The sequence below is a fragment of the Amblyomma mixtum genome, chromosome 1, assembly GCF_055824585.1.
Source record: "Amblyomma mixtum isolate Tamu chromosome 1, ASM5582458v1, whole genome shotgun sequence".
Classification (NCBI taxonomy): Eukaryota; Metazoa; Arthropoda; class Arachnida; order Ixodida; family Ixodidae; genus Amblyomma; species Amblyomma mixtum.
Genome location: NC_143012.1, coordinates 19,893,616 through 19,909,169, shown reverse-complemented (window position 1 = coordinate 19,909,169; position 15,554 = coordinate 19,893,616).

The following is a 15,554-nucleotide window of genomic DNA, read 5'->3' as shown; positions in this document are numbered from 1 at the left end:
CTTGCACACCGGTTCGCCCTATTCAGGTTATCGTTCTGTAAAGCTGGCTCTGTTGCATATTGACCCATTGTGCAAAAAAGCCTAATTTCAAGTGAGAGCACTAGGGATAAAGCGGGTCGCTTGAAAGTGGTACCAAATTAAAATTTGAAAAAATACACCTCCGCAGTTGCATTTTTCAGATACGATCACCATAGTACACCCTCACTATTTCAATTATTTTGGAGTGGATGGTTGTATTCTTAACATATTGCGAGCGGCTGCCCGGCCACATTCGGCGTGCTCCAGGCTACAAACCGGCGGATATGCCATCACGCTTGCCTTGAGCAGCGCCGTCGACTAGCTGCCTGACAGCATGCGGGTGAGGTTTCCCATTCTCGTTTGGTGCTTTCGAGCACTGTGGAATTCATTGTACCACGGAGAGTGACGGCACGACTGGTCATTATAACGTCGACTCCGATCAGCGACCACCTAACCAAGAGTTCCAGATAAAGGCGTGCGCTCATGATCGACTTGCGTCATCCAGTGAAAACGACGACAACACACCGCAGACTGTCGAAGTGGTGTCGATGCTGCTGGGAGTAGCAGTACGTGTTTACGCTGTGCTTTGCGTGAACGCTGCGCGAATTCAAAATATCAAATAGTGCTTCAGGAGCTGTATCATGCGTGGAGGCGAAATGTGGATTGGGCTACTGCGGCTCAGGCAAAGCGTCGAAAGCTCGCTCTGAAGAAGAACGAGGCAGCCCTCGTACTTCCGGCGGGCGCGAGGTGGCGCTACCGGTCCGTCTCTGCGAAAGGTTTCTTTTTTTGTTTTGTCGTCACTGCAGACGATGGGGTTTCCCGATTAATTCTCACCATCCAGGCAAATTCCCCCCCCCCCCCCCCCCAAAACTTAGTTCAAAACCGAATTACCGTCAAATTTCACTTTTGCGGGAAATTTGTGCGCGACGAAGCCAGCGGTTAAGGAGAGAGAATTGGTTTTCAATTTCCTCTGACCGACGCAAGAGTCTATATTGTGAAGCAACTCTCGCCGCGGTAGAAAACTGATATCAGGTTTCGCAACTTGTCTGTACTATAACACGACATTTCTGTACGAGCCAGGCGCCTGTCGAAAAGTAGGTAAAGGAACGTCCACTCCAGCGCTGACACACAAGCCGGCGTTTCAGACTATATGCGAGACAAGACTAGCGTTCCCTGCTAATTTACATGACACATTGATCTTCTGTCGTGTTCGTTTTTTCCGCATCCAAAAGCGAAAGCCGCCTCTGACATGTTCTTTACAATAAAGGCACAAGGATCCGCAGCGACTCCTGGCTTGGCTCATAATCGCTGTCAACCACATGGTCGGAGGGAAAGAATAACGCATCTTGACGACACACACATTGGACGTGATGGCTGTGCTGCCCGAATGAACATTGTCTGCAACTTCTAGTCCTTCGAGAAAGAGTTGCATGACGTGTCTTGTCCGACAAACTATTTCGGCACTATTGCGCATGAATCAAAGTTGCTTCGTACATCAAGTACAAAACCGCGAGTTGTAGGCCTAAAATCTTGAACTACGAACATGAGTAAGAGGAAAGAGATGGACTGTAAAAGTGGGCAAAAACACATCAAAGACGACCTTTCGTGCAGTACCATGGCTGTTGGAGTGCACTGAGGCATTTAAAAATGTGAAATATGCGTGTAAAGTAGGTCTGGGTGGGAAATTTCTTTCTTGTTCCATGCCCTCTTCTTATATTTGAAGATAGAACATCGTGACCTCAGGATCAAGTCACAAGAAAGGCTTAAGCTGAAAAATTTACAACACTCCACACGCCGTGTAACGATAAAGTAACAAAATATTCATTTTGTAAGAACGGAAACTTTGTTTTTCGACTGATGTCACTCAGTACAAAAATGCCGCACGTAGGCTTAAAACTTCTTCGTCACACACAAAGCTTGTGTGCTCATGCAACCATCCTTTGAACTTCACTTGCAGACAACGGCTACACAAATAAATGCATGCGCGTTTGCAAGTGTCACAGCTCTGAGTAAAACTTCAAGCTCAGAGAAGGTTTCCTTGCTACCGGCGTCAAACATTGCGAAATGAAGTTTGAGATAAGCGCTTTGTTGTACATTAGGCGAGTGAAAACGCACAAGGCTTTCGCCGTGGTGTTGTTTTAGCGCGAAAGTTGTGCAACGTAAACACGCCAATAAAGGAATCAACAAAGCCAGACACTCTTAGAGTATGCAAGAATCTTGACGAGCCCTGAAGGCTTGATAAACTTTAGCCGCATTTAAAGCGACCTGCGCTTATTTCAAAACTTCAGAAAGGCGACGGCGCTGTGACTTTGGAAGGAGACGGGAGGCCGAAGAAGATCTTGTCGCACCCCTCAAACATAAAAAAATACAGAAAAAATGCGGTCGACTAAATTAGACAGATCTCCCGTTGCAATCACGCAACCTAGAAAAGAGGAAAAAGAATTCAGTTGGTTACGACGCTGGTTTGGAGGTTCAGTTTATTGTGCGTACATGCGTCCGTATGAAATCTTTTCTTTACTCAATGTGTAGTTTTTGGACCATTATTTATTTTGGATATGAAGGGAATGTGCTAGGCACTTCCTGGAAGTTCTGCGCGAGGCGTGTCAAGGAAGTAAAAGCAAAATCATACGGAAAAATAAAGTCTTGTGAGACAGATATTCGCATAATAAATGACGCGAGAAGGCCAGTGAAATTCAAGAGTGAAATGGATAGCGCGAGCCCAGGGCTTCCGTAACATGAGGTTTCCATCAAAGAGACGCGGCCGTGAAGAAAGCGTACGTATTTTGATCATTCTTCGGCACGGTTTCTTTTTTTATGCCCGAACTTTCGAAGGTAGGCTCAGAAGAAAAAGGAGAAACTCCCAAAAATTTAGTAGAGGGAGACTTTGACGCCATACTACTCGATGTTAAGAAAGTGAGCGGTGGATGTAGAGAACTGTCTTGAGCAGAGAAGGTGATGGTGATGGCAACAACTAAGTTCTTGGTGCAATGCTCGGACCGTCTGCAGATCCATGATGAAAAAAATGGGGTTTCGGTGAGCAGAAAATCCACTTTAATCCTTAGTGGGATTAATCTAGTGCCACTAATAAGTGGTTGGGTACGAGAGATGTTTAACATACATATCCTTTGTCTTTACTGAGTGATGTAATTTAAAAAAAAAGAAGAAACGTTTTTTTTTTCAGAATGAGAGCTTGGAACGTCCTCTTCGCACACAGTAGGGATATTATTTTGTGGCCATTCTTTACCTACTGATTCTTCTGCATTCTAGCTTAGCACTTTCTACTCGTTATGTCATGCCTGAAATCTAGGCAATAAGTCTCCGGCTCCGGTATGCAGGGATGGGTCGACCAATTGCAAAGAAGGGAAAGGCTGAATAGTGAATCTAGTCTGTACAAAATACTGTCACAGGTCACTTTTTCAAAGATTCTCGATTAGTCCCGAGGCACTTCCGCCCCTGCAGGACAAGTATCTGCATCTGGTCGTTTAACTGTGAATGTTTTGGTAAAATTGGCTTTTGAGGAAAGGAAATGGCGCAGTATCTGTCTCACATATCTCAGTGAACACCTAAATCGCGCCGTAAGAGAAGGGAGGAGGGTTGGAGTGAAAGAAGATAGAGAGAAAGGGATGCCATAGTGCAGGTCACCACTGCATTAAAGCAGACACACCATTCCATCGAACTTAAGGCTTTGGGTCAACATGGAGAAATATCTCAAAGTTACGTGGTTCGCGTCCGACGAAGAGATATCCAAACCAGTGTGATGTACTTCTACGTGAACGTGCTCAAACTAGCTCACCTGTAACGGAAGTGCAGAGTGGTAGGTTGCGACTTCATTTCAAAGTGGCGTGTTATTTGGAAAAAGAGTGTTCTAACACTCTTTCAGAAGTGATGGCAACAATAAATAACGCCATTTTTCTATTGTGAGTGGCTTCTAATTGATCTTCCGGTAGGTATTGCGAAATTCAACGCTTCTTTCGAGGTGCTTCTATAACTGAGGGATGCTGTAAGGTTGGCTGAAAGAGTCGCTTGTTTTTGCTCGACAATACTTTATTTTTGGCGAGGGTACGTGCGATTAAGTGTTTTGCCTGCACGCAGTCACGAAGAAAGATTACGCAGAACGAAAGCGACACGCGCGGAGCGCATTGTGTTGTCATTAAGATAGATGACGCAACTTGTAAAGGCACGCCTTCAGTTTCTTTCTCTGCTTAAACATTTAATCTTAACAAATGAGGACGAACGGCGCATAGACAGCGTTATCTCGGAGGCGCGCGAGAAAAACACGCGGCGCGTCATTGACCGCTTACGCAGAGGATTTTGCGATCTTTCGCTGCCACTTTCCAGACATCCATTTACTTCAGGGTGTCACTGATGTGTGTGTAGCACTAGCACACCTACGAAAAGCAAGTTATACGCTGAATGTAAAACATGAGTCTTATGAGCTGAATATAAAACCTGAGTGAAGATCAAAGTTTAAATTCGGCGGCAGCTTTCTAGTTGAACTGGCCATTAAACTCCTCTTAGCGTATTTCCAGCGCACGGCGGCTTTAAAGCCACGCGTTGCTCTGCTGCTTTCTACTTTCTGTTGTTTAATTATCCTTCACTGTGACACTACGTTAACATAACCTTCTTTACTATAATGCCGAAGTTTATATCCTCTTCAAGTGTGAGCGAAAATTATTTCTGTCAGAGTTAATCAAAATATATTTCTTCAGGACTGTACAGCTACCAATAGTGAAGAGGTAGAAGGCTTGAGCAGGAAAAAGTTCCGGCAAAGAACGGCACCAAGAGTCCTGGCGACGAGAAAAAAATGCTACCTTTAAGCACACCATGTACGCATCTCAAAATTCGTGCACGGAGTCTTTAGTGGCGAGCAAAAAAGGGGAACAAATAATTACTGTTAGTCTCGCTGCAGCGGAAGTGTTAGCGCTAACGTCACGAGGGATACCGGATAACTAGAGAACAAAAGAATGCATCCTCTATTAAATATTCCCGAAATGGCAATCCCTAAAACGAAGCACACTCAGGCGACTAGTTAGTAGGGTTCACTGTATCGCTGAACACGCTTTTGAAGAAAAAAAAAGGAAGAAAAGGTTTCACGGTATATGCAAATTAATACCTAAAGAAATCAGAGCATTCGCAGTGAAGACGCGGTGGTATTTTAGGCTTCATTGTTTATATCCTGGTTCTTTTTCTTAATGTTGAAACTGTTGCAGCTCTAGGGTTTCGGATGCTTCCAGGCTTCCCGATACTTTCTCAACGAAACTCCGCTTACTGAAACACGAACGCTTCCGAAGAATAGCAAAAGAGACGGGAGAAATCAATATTTATTACTTTTTTTCAAGCAACAAAGATGTCGGCGGCGCTCAAAAGCGGCTACGCCTTCCATGGATGAACTACGCGATAGCTGGCTTCGACTTGCGCATAAATCAGGCTCTTCCGCTCATTTATATTCATTAGCGAAGCGTTTGTTTTTATTTCAATACGCTCTCCACTCAATGTTCTTACGTTTTCTTCATTTATTCTGTGACGATAAGAGCACGGCTCGGCACTTCGTCCGAAACATGTCGACACGCGACGGCGGCGAAAAAAAATAATAAAACGACAACACCACCATGATGTTTCGAACCGATCGCAAACACGTCAAGAATAGTGTAAAGTGAAAGAGACACGTTAGAAATTCACTCTTCATCACTTTGTGCCGTCTGGGTTTAATTCTTTCAAGTACAATGGTAATATGAAATGCATATGGAATCAAGAACAGTTTTCTTGTTTGGATGAGAAAGTGCGTCTCAGTTGAAAATTCCAAATTGGCTAATGTTCCTGTCCGATATGTGTGTTTTGCGTTTACGTTGTACTTAGATGTGCGTCTAGTAATTTCACAGTATCATCGGCGAAGTTTGAAGCTTCATTTTAGAGCATAATACGTAGTTGGTTTCGCAGCCACGATAATGAGCATAGATTTAAAATATAATGCCTATCACATAAACTAAGACACTTTTCACTTTCAGTGCTGCTATTTTAAGGACTGTGCGGAGTTAGTAGAGCGTCTAGTGAGTTTTTTAAAGTTGCAAATCAAACCACTGTTACCTGACGGCAACGTGCTCGTCATCGTACGAATTTTTTTCCATTCCCAAATTTTTTAATATCAGTGACTTTTTAACTTATCAACAGAAAATAAATTTTATTCACCATATGCCCCTACATCACCCCCCTCTCCCCCGCCATGTAAACTGTGCTGTTTCTTTAAGCATGGAGAAACTTAATAAACTTACATATTAAGCCAATACTCTTACACAAAAGACTTTTCGCTGAAGGCAGTGCTTATTCACCTCGTAAATGTACCACATCTAATGTCCATTCTTCCGCTGGGAAGATCCAAAATGATTTCACTAGGCTTCAAGAGGCGGCAAAACATTTTTGCAGGCTTAGTCTAAGCTGCTTGAGTACATCGCGTAAGCTGCCCGTTTCATGCTTAACTTATTGGCAAAATTTATTTTTCATCCAAAATAAAAACATGCAACCACAGCAAGAAACTTCGACTGTAGAATGTAAGCGATCGCTTGCCGTAGTGCTCTGTTGCACGCATGAAAACGGTCACAATAGAATACTTCCGTTTCAGCATTGGCCTAATATTTTAATGGGTTGTAACAATTTTGTAATGTATGACAAATCACCGACTAACTTTCCTCATGGTATTGCACTCTGTTTCATCGCGTCTCTGGGCTCTCCTCAAGGCTCTAAGTTTATTCGCAAGGTGCGGCTTAATAGGGATGGGCAAAATATTTTTTCTTTTATTTGTAGTGTTCGTTCACAGTATCTGACTGAGGTAACTACGCGAAAGCTTAATATATCACTTATAACAACGACAGTGCAAGGCCATATACTCAGGACACCTTTACAAACGTTATTGTTATGCTGTGAGTGTTAGGTAGCGGTAGTCATGTGCCTTTCATAACCGGAGGAGAAAACATTCCAGTGACTCTAGCACGTCGTGAGCTGTACGACCACTAGCGAGGGAGCTAACTCACGATAATATGTGCGAGTGGTTGTTATATTGTGGAGTTCGTGCTCGGTTTTACTGTTGATGATATACGGTAAACCAGCGTGGCAGCGGGTAGAAGACAATTAGGTGGGCGTGTGTGATCGTGGATAGGGTGGCCGCATCTGATAAAGGACCGAGATAATGGAAGAAATATGAGACAGGCTCGTGTCCTGCAGCGGGCGTAGTCATGCTGTTGATGATGATGCTGCTACGATAGCGTTATGTTTAACAAAAACAGAATGTTGAAAAAGACAGAATTTTCGTTGACATTCCAGGTACGATCCTGCTTCGCCGTGGTGTTTTGCTTTTTGCTTTACCATCATGCCAAACAGGCTTAAACTAAATGAAGCCACTTTTACAATTCTGAGAACTTGCGCTCACGCGAACTGAACTCATGCTGCTGTGTGGAGCATTTAAGGCCTTCATTCATTTCTTTAAGGAAGACCGGCAGAAAAAGTCAATGGTAAATGAAATTTTCACTGAAGTTCAAGACGATGAATAGAAGAAAATCCGCTGATGAACTCCTATTTCTCTCCCAAAAACTTCTACAGTACGTAATTGACCTGCCGTAACTGAAGAACTGCCGTCACTGGAGGAAGTTTACAGGATGCGGGTTCAGGAAAAAATTGTAGGTTCCCTTGCTGCCTATTCAGTTTTCCTTCCTTTTTCATCCTTTTTTAAGCACATGGCATTGGACTCTTGTTTTTACACTTAAGTGAATTAAGCCCAGAAACGGGATACAACAAAGAACAGCAGTGCTCTAGTTGTGTGCTGTTCCTTATTTTGTCCCGCTTTTAAAATGAAAATGAAAACAGTTTTTTAGAAAAGGAAATGGCGTAGTAATTGCCTCATATCTCGGTAGACACCGGAACCACGCGTAAGGGAAGGAAGGAAGGTGGGAATGAAAGAATATCCTTTCATAATTTCAGGGATTTCAGTGAACTGGTCTCCCTCAGTGGGATTAAATACCTTTCTTTTTCCCCACAAACGTCCTTCCCCGTGAACTTCCATCCGTGATTGTACACACCCCTAACAGTGTGTAGGGGATGTGTCGCTACAATCGCCATTACCTCACCCAGTTTTAAAGGTCGAGCGAACATCCACGTGGCATGGTTTGCTGAGCTATAAAACGTGCGAAACACAAAACTGAGCGTTAAATCCTCCATGAGGTTCTGCCCAGCGACAAGCGTTGGTCGCAGTTCATCGCCATCGCCGTTGATGGCTGCAGCAGCGGTCGGATGGGCGTTGTCCCGCAATTATCAAATGGAAACACAGCGAGGAATGACAGCGGAGCGCGATGTGATCCCGACCAGTCTCTTGTTTCACTCTCTTTTTTTTTCGAATCATTTTGCGATTAGTGCACGCTCATTTAAACTTTCTCTCTTTTGTGGTTTTCCTTGCAGCTTCCCCGCTGCCGCAGCCTCCGTAGCGTCCGAGGTACAACCGAACAGCATCAAGTGCTGCGGCTGTTTCCAAATCGTACGTAGAGATGGCGCCACCGACTCCTTGTTCCGGTTCTGTGTCCTGCGCCTGTCTGGTCGTCGTGCTCCTCTCATGAATTGACAATGGGGAAAGCACGTGTACAGTCCCTGTCTACTAGACCTCATTTGAAACAAAGTAAACAAGGGCAGACACTGAAGCCCCGGAATAAAAACCCCACCTGAAGGGCAGGAAAACCGAACACGAAGAGGCCCCCTGGAGGGTCTGAAAGCTTTTCAGCAGTAAAGTTTTTATGCGAAGCATATTACTAGAGCTACACTACAGCCCGTCGAGCGCGGTGGTGGAGCTACCATTGACCTTTAGCGTGACCACGTGACACCACGTGACAACATGACGTCACAGCAGAGGAGAGATGGGCTGCCGGCTCGCGCGGTTGGCCGCGGCGGTGGAGGCTCCACATCAGAGGCGCGGCGGCTGGCCATGTGACGCTACAGCAGCGGTATAAAGCTGAGCTTGCCTCGCTCTCCGGGCACTTACGAGGCGGCCAGGTGTTGGGATGCCGCCTAGAAGCAGGGCTGATTTGAACGAGAAGCGAAAGCTTCAGCGTGCTACAGAGACCGATGAAGAGCGGGATGAACGTCAACCAAGGAAAGCCATGTATTACCAAGCCTAGCCATCAATATGCTTCGCATCTGACTAGGCTTAACCGTAGCTAAGCCTCAGCCATTTTTTTTTCTCCCTCTCTCTGACACCCCCACTGCAGCTTTTTTCTCAGCATTGTCAGCACCCTTTTTCAATGCTCTCTGGCAGGTCTAGCGGTCTAGCCCTTCGATATTTTATTTTGCTTGTGATTTTCCGGCGATTCATCATCTGACTATTATGTTATCTAAGTCTGTGTGCCATGTTTTCACTTTATCCAATTCGTCTGCCCACAAAACCCCTGCTTACCTCGGTTTCATTTCTCCTGTATGATTTCCACGTGACTTACTGTTGCCCGGCTCACCTCAAGACATTCATATCTGTGACTTCTATTTTTTTTTTCTATGAAGTTTCACCTCTATTGTGAATCCCTCCTCTAAAAATTTCCTGTATCCTTGTAGTTCTCAGCTGCCTGACTGAAATAATGCCTCCGGTACGATTCATATTTTTCAACTCTCCTTCAGCATTCACTTGACTTGCCATATCTTTTGCAGTAGTTTCGCTGTGCCCTCTTTGTCATGCAGTTTCTTCTACACAAGTTTCTATTTGAAACCTCCTGAACTTCGCACTTTACCAGTTTCTTTTAGCAAGCCTATGATAGGCTGTTTTTTGGAAAGTTCCCCAGGGCCATCTTGTTTCGACTTCCTACTTCGCTTTTATCCCTCTGTCTTGACTGGCTTTGTAAAACAGCCTTCCCCCCCACATTCTTTTTTTTTTTCAGGCACCAACGCCAACAATATGTCTGCGGTTCCAAAGTTTCCCTTTTCCTGCTTTTCTCTCTTCTGCATTCTCATACAGTTTCATAGTTTTATTTTTTTATCCAACTCGCAATTCTCATTCCACATTCATTTTCATTTCGCAATCTCGAAATTTTCTTGGTGCCCCCCTATCTGTAAAATTCCAAAGTATGTATTTTGTTTTCTACGTTCAATCTCTCCCCTTGCTCGATAACCCAACTTGCCTTTCCTTCTTTAATCTCTGTGTCCTTTCAGTTTTCATCGTTCTGTCTCTTAAGGACATCCTTCATCAATCCAATCACTGTGGAGAGCTTTCTTTTTATGTTAATGCATCATACCCGATTTTTAGTTTTGTTCAATTCACATTTACAGAGCGAATTCGGCGTTATATTACGAGGGATAACGCAGAAGGCAATGCATGCGACAATGGTAGTGACTTCCATAGTGCGAGAATAAAAAAAAATAATAGTAAAAGCTACATCACCTACAACAAGGAAAGGCCGAGTGCATGAACACAGTACCATTACCAATGCACGAGAAAGGAAGCAAACAACGGTACTATAAATCAGGTATTCATTTATCTGACACGTACTGCCGTACCAGCTTCAGCTAAGCACATGCGGTACGTATAAACAAAGAACAAGCTCTACATCTACAAAATTGAAGGCAAACACAGGAAGGAAATAACCAAGTAAAAACAAAACAAGACCTAGTTCCATAGAGAACAGAAGCTGAAAGATTACTTGGTGGCATTGTAAGGTTAATCTTTGGTTGATTGCGAGTAGCTATTTGCAAAAAAAAATGTACAGGCGATAAAACGATGGGATCGGAAAAATCTGCGTCAGCAGTAACGGTTGTAAATTTCGCTTCTGCATTGATCGCTATCTCATTACTTGTTCGAATTTGATTTCGCCGGCACCGTTTCACTTCCCTGAAGGCAGAGGTTTCAGGGCGTTCTGAAGGGTGGCGATGGGCTTGTCCGGGGAGGTTTGTAGGTGGGAGGGCACACACACACACACACACACACACACACACACACACACACACACACACACACACACACACACACACACACACACACACACACACACACACACACACACACACACACACACACACACACACACACACACACACACACACACACACACACACACACACACACACACGCACACGCGCACGCACACACACGCACGCACGCAGACACACACACACACAAACACGCACGCGCACACACGCACACAAACACACACACACACACGCAAACACACGCAAGCACACACACGCACACGCGCACACAAACACACGCACACACAAACACGCACGCGCACACAAGCACACTCACACACACACGCACACGCACACACACGCGCACACAAACACACACACGCACAGGCACACACACGCACACCACACGCGCACACAAACACACACACACGCACATACACAAGCACACGCACACACGCATAGGCACACACACGCACACGCGCACGCACGCACACACACGCGCGCGCGCACTCACATACACAAACACACACGCACACTCACAGGCACACACACGCACACAAACACACACGCACACGCACGCACACACAAACACGCACACACACACACACACACAAACACGCACGCGCACACACGCACAAGCACGCACGCATAGAACACAGTTTTCGATGAAGGAGATCTGAACTTTACTGCTCACGTAGTAAAATTTATCCAATGAAACTGAATAATATCATACAGGTAACTTGAAAACCCTTGATAATACAGAAAAAAACTATACATAATTTCATTAATTAGGGCAAAGGTTATCACAAAAGTTATATAAGAAAGTGCACCTGACCCCCCTTTCCAGGAAACAAATAAAGAGCCAAACTTGCTCTCCTCCTTTGCTTCCTTGTCTTTTCTCCCTGGAGCGACTGCAATTCCTCGTTGCGTCAGTACAGGACCCATCACATTGCGCAGCGCCCTAGCTTCGTTTTATCGTCGCGCTTATAGCGAAGTCTACGGTGCGCGCACGGGACTCATCTTCTCGTCGCTCCCGAGTGCAACACTCCCCCGAGTGGGAAGGCGAAGCGGGAGCCCCTAATGCCCGCCATTAGCGCCACTCCTAAAGACTAGCAAAGTGCGTCGGAACTTATTAGTGCATTTCCTCGCCCTTCTAATCCCGCGCAGTAATTAGACGCACGGTAGAGCCGGGTAGTCGGGAAGCTAAAAGCTGGGCGGTTGCGAGCGAGTGCCTATAGCTACAGTTCTTTTGCATTGGGGTACCGTACCCTTTCTGCTGCGGCTCCGCTAGGGGACACGCTGTTTTTATCCGTGCGTGTTTGTATATTAGGATATCTGTCTTGGTTATCTCAGTTGTACTGGGAATGACCGGCAGCCGTTCACGCGGTGGAAAAGAAGACGAAGACGATCCAACACCCTATCGAGAATGGAACGTCTGTTCGTGTAAAACCAGGCAGTGTGGGGTATCAATGACGCGACTGCGGTGCAGGATTCCCAGTTTAAATTTATACCTATGCAGATGTGTGTGGTCTCCGACAAACCTATGTGACTCATGCGGGGACGTTGAATCTGTGGACCATTTCCTGCTCTACTGTCCAAAGTTCGCACTTCAGAGAAAGATTTACATGGAGGTCCCTCTCTCCAGGTTAGGGCTCCCGTTATCTCTGCCAGTGTTGTTATCGTTCGGAGCGAGCGCCAAAGGATTTGCATTGGGTTCAGTTTGTGGGTTTCTCCATGATTACATAATTGCAACTGGTAGGTTGATTTGCTAACTCCTTTAAAAGTTTTGGAGTTTTTTTATTATTATTATTCTCGCCAAAATGTTCTTTGTTATTTCACTTCAAATATTCTTCTGTCGTTTTTCATGAATACATTTTTCAAAATTCACGTTTAATCCTATGAAAATTTCCTTATGTATACCACTACACCTTGGCCAATCCCCCCACGTGGGTATGTGCCATTTTCATATAGTGAAGAAGAAGAAGAAGAAGAAGACCTCGAACGGTCCAAGCTGTTCGTCCCTCACGCACATCTCAAGCCACGGCATGGACGACTACCCGCACTTGAGGAGGTTCGTGGAACTCTTCACCTTCGAAGGTATCTCGGCCATAGACTTCTACATCACTGCCGCACTGGGCGCTTTCGTGTTCGGATTCGTAGGTGCCCTTGTACTGCTGAACAAGGCCTAGCTACCTCATCTCAGATAGCTGCACAGCGTGACATCCGTTCAGTGGCATAAGGAGGAGTCCGAAGCACCCTTCCACCTGGCTCTTTTCAAAACTTGTGTTCAGAAAATCGTGGACATGTCTAGCTTTCGTGTGTTACGTGGAGCTGCGTCGGACCTTCCCACGTACCGGTGCCTCGCCTATGCACAAGTACACGACGGAACCAGCCAGTGCCAAGCAGTGACTCTGCTCCGCGGTGGTGACTTGGGCGGGAAGGTTCAGTTCGGCTTTCTCGGAACTGCATTGTGCTACGGCTCCATGACACTGATCCGAAGGATGCGTCCTCGCTCTCCGGTGCTGACGACTCTTTCGCTGACATTGGTGCCACGCAATCAGTGGAACATAGGCAACAAGGAGTTCTCATGGGTTGGATTGTCCGCTGCACAAAAGTAGTTCACGGGGAGTACGATATGCAACGACAACACTGGGGCAAAGAAACAACTGGTGGTTTGCGGTCGCCGAGGGGATACAGTTGCCTGCATTCTTTCACGCCATGTGCAGCAGTGAACTGTACGGTTTAAGTGCATCCACGATCTGACCTTGCACAAACTACGAGATCCTAACAGTGTACAGGTGCGTCTTCGAAGCGCAGGTCGGAGGCCGTTGATCGAAGACGCGTCACGGCAGGCACACACCCAGGAGTCGCCCAGGAACCAGCACAGCACTTCGCCCACCTCTTCGTCCCACCGCATGAACGGCTGCCGGTCGTTCCCATTACGCAGCGTTTTTGCTCATCGGGGTTACCGACGTTGCATAAAAATTTTATTCATTCGCATTTAGCGACCGTATCCTTCTTTTACACCTTCGTTCGAGAACGTCATTTTTATTCATCTGCGCTTGCAATATTAGATATTCCTCTGTGTTATGATGCTTTTTTAGATTTTCATCTCAGTAGTCTATGCAACTCAGTCATGATGTTATAGTTTAGAAACTCGAAGGGAACTTATCATATAGAATTAGATGCAATTAACGGCTGAGTGCTTGTGACGCTGCCAGCCGTTAAATCTCACATGACTTGAATAGCGGAAATTAAAACATGTTGTTGCGAGTGAACAATGTTTCGTTAATTCTGGCGTCGACAGAAGAAAATTTCCGTTCATTCCAACAAACCTTTTCGGCTAAAAAAATTTAACTATAAAATATAAAATATACAATGAGTAAGGAAGCAGTACTAGCTTCTGCTGGTGCGTTTTTTCTTCCGAAAGAAAAAATTAGGTCTTAGATTCTAGCACTAACGCGAGCAGGAAGTTGGAAAGATTCGAGGACTTTCTGCTACAGAATGTGCTTACTTCTGAACTCAGGAAGATTTTCTGGCGGTGAACTCAATTCTCTGAAAAGCAAATATATTGCAGTGGCACGGTGCTAGGCTCTGAAGTGGATGCAACGAAGCGATACTGTTCCATTAAATAGCTTGGAAAGTAGCATCGATTCAGCTACGATAATAGGCAACCAAACGGATACGCAAAGATCAGACGACAAGCAGACAACCAGCAGACGACTCCTGTCGCCTCCACTGTAGTACGCTAGAATAATAGTGTGCCGACCACGGCAGACCATATGGCATTAGTGGAGACTGATGTTACACATGGCGCAAGAGTGGCGAAGTGGATAGGTACGCGCAAGAATGCTTGAATAAAAAGTTGGTAACCTTAGCTTCCACGTCGGTCGCAATGTGAGTTAAATCAGCTTTGGTGATGGTTGCATTAAGGGGAAGGCGGTGTTAACCTGCGCAATGGAAAAAAAAGCTGTTTCGCGTTTAAGCACTACAGTCTTGATAGAGCTTGGAGAGTAGCATCGATTCAGCTACGATAATAGGCAACCAAACGGACACGTAAAGATCAGACGACAAGCAGACGACAAGCAGATGACCAGCAGACGACAAGCAGGCAACCAACAGACGACAAGCAGACGACCAACAGACGACAAGCAGACGACCAGCAGACGACTCCTGTCGCCTCCGCTGTATCACACTAAAATAATAGTGTGCCGACCGCGGCGTGGAGGAATGAAGGCGAGGGAGTTGCCAAAGCGATGAAAAGTCCAGAGGGCGCTGGAAGTACGAGGAAAGGTCCCGCAACATTAGCCGCGAGTACAGAGAACTAGCAGTGTCTGCCGCTGTACCTCGTGTCCTGCGTTGGTAAAAGGAACATCTCTTGCAGAGAGACATCATCGTCTCCATATATCTATCATCTCAACAGAATGAAATGTACTGCGCTCTCTCTCATTTGGCTCTACCCAAATAAAGAACGGATATATTAGAGTCCCAAGCCTTGACTTCAAAACCCGAGGCCCAACTTCAAATCATTCAGAGCTCTGTATCTCTCCTTTCTTTTTTCTTAATCAATATCCTCTCTCTCAGTTTCGTGTCCATCTTCCGAATGCTAATGC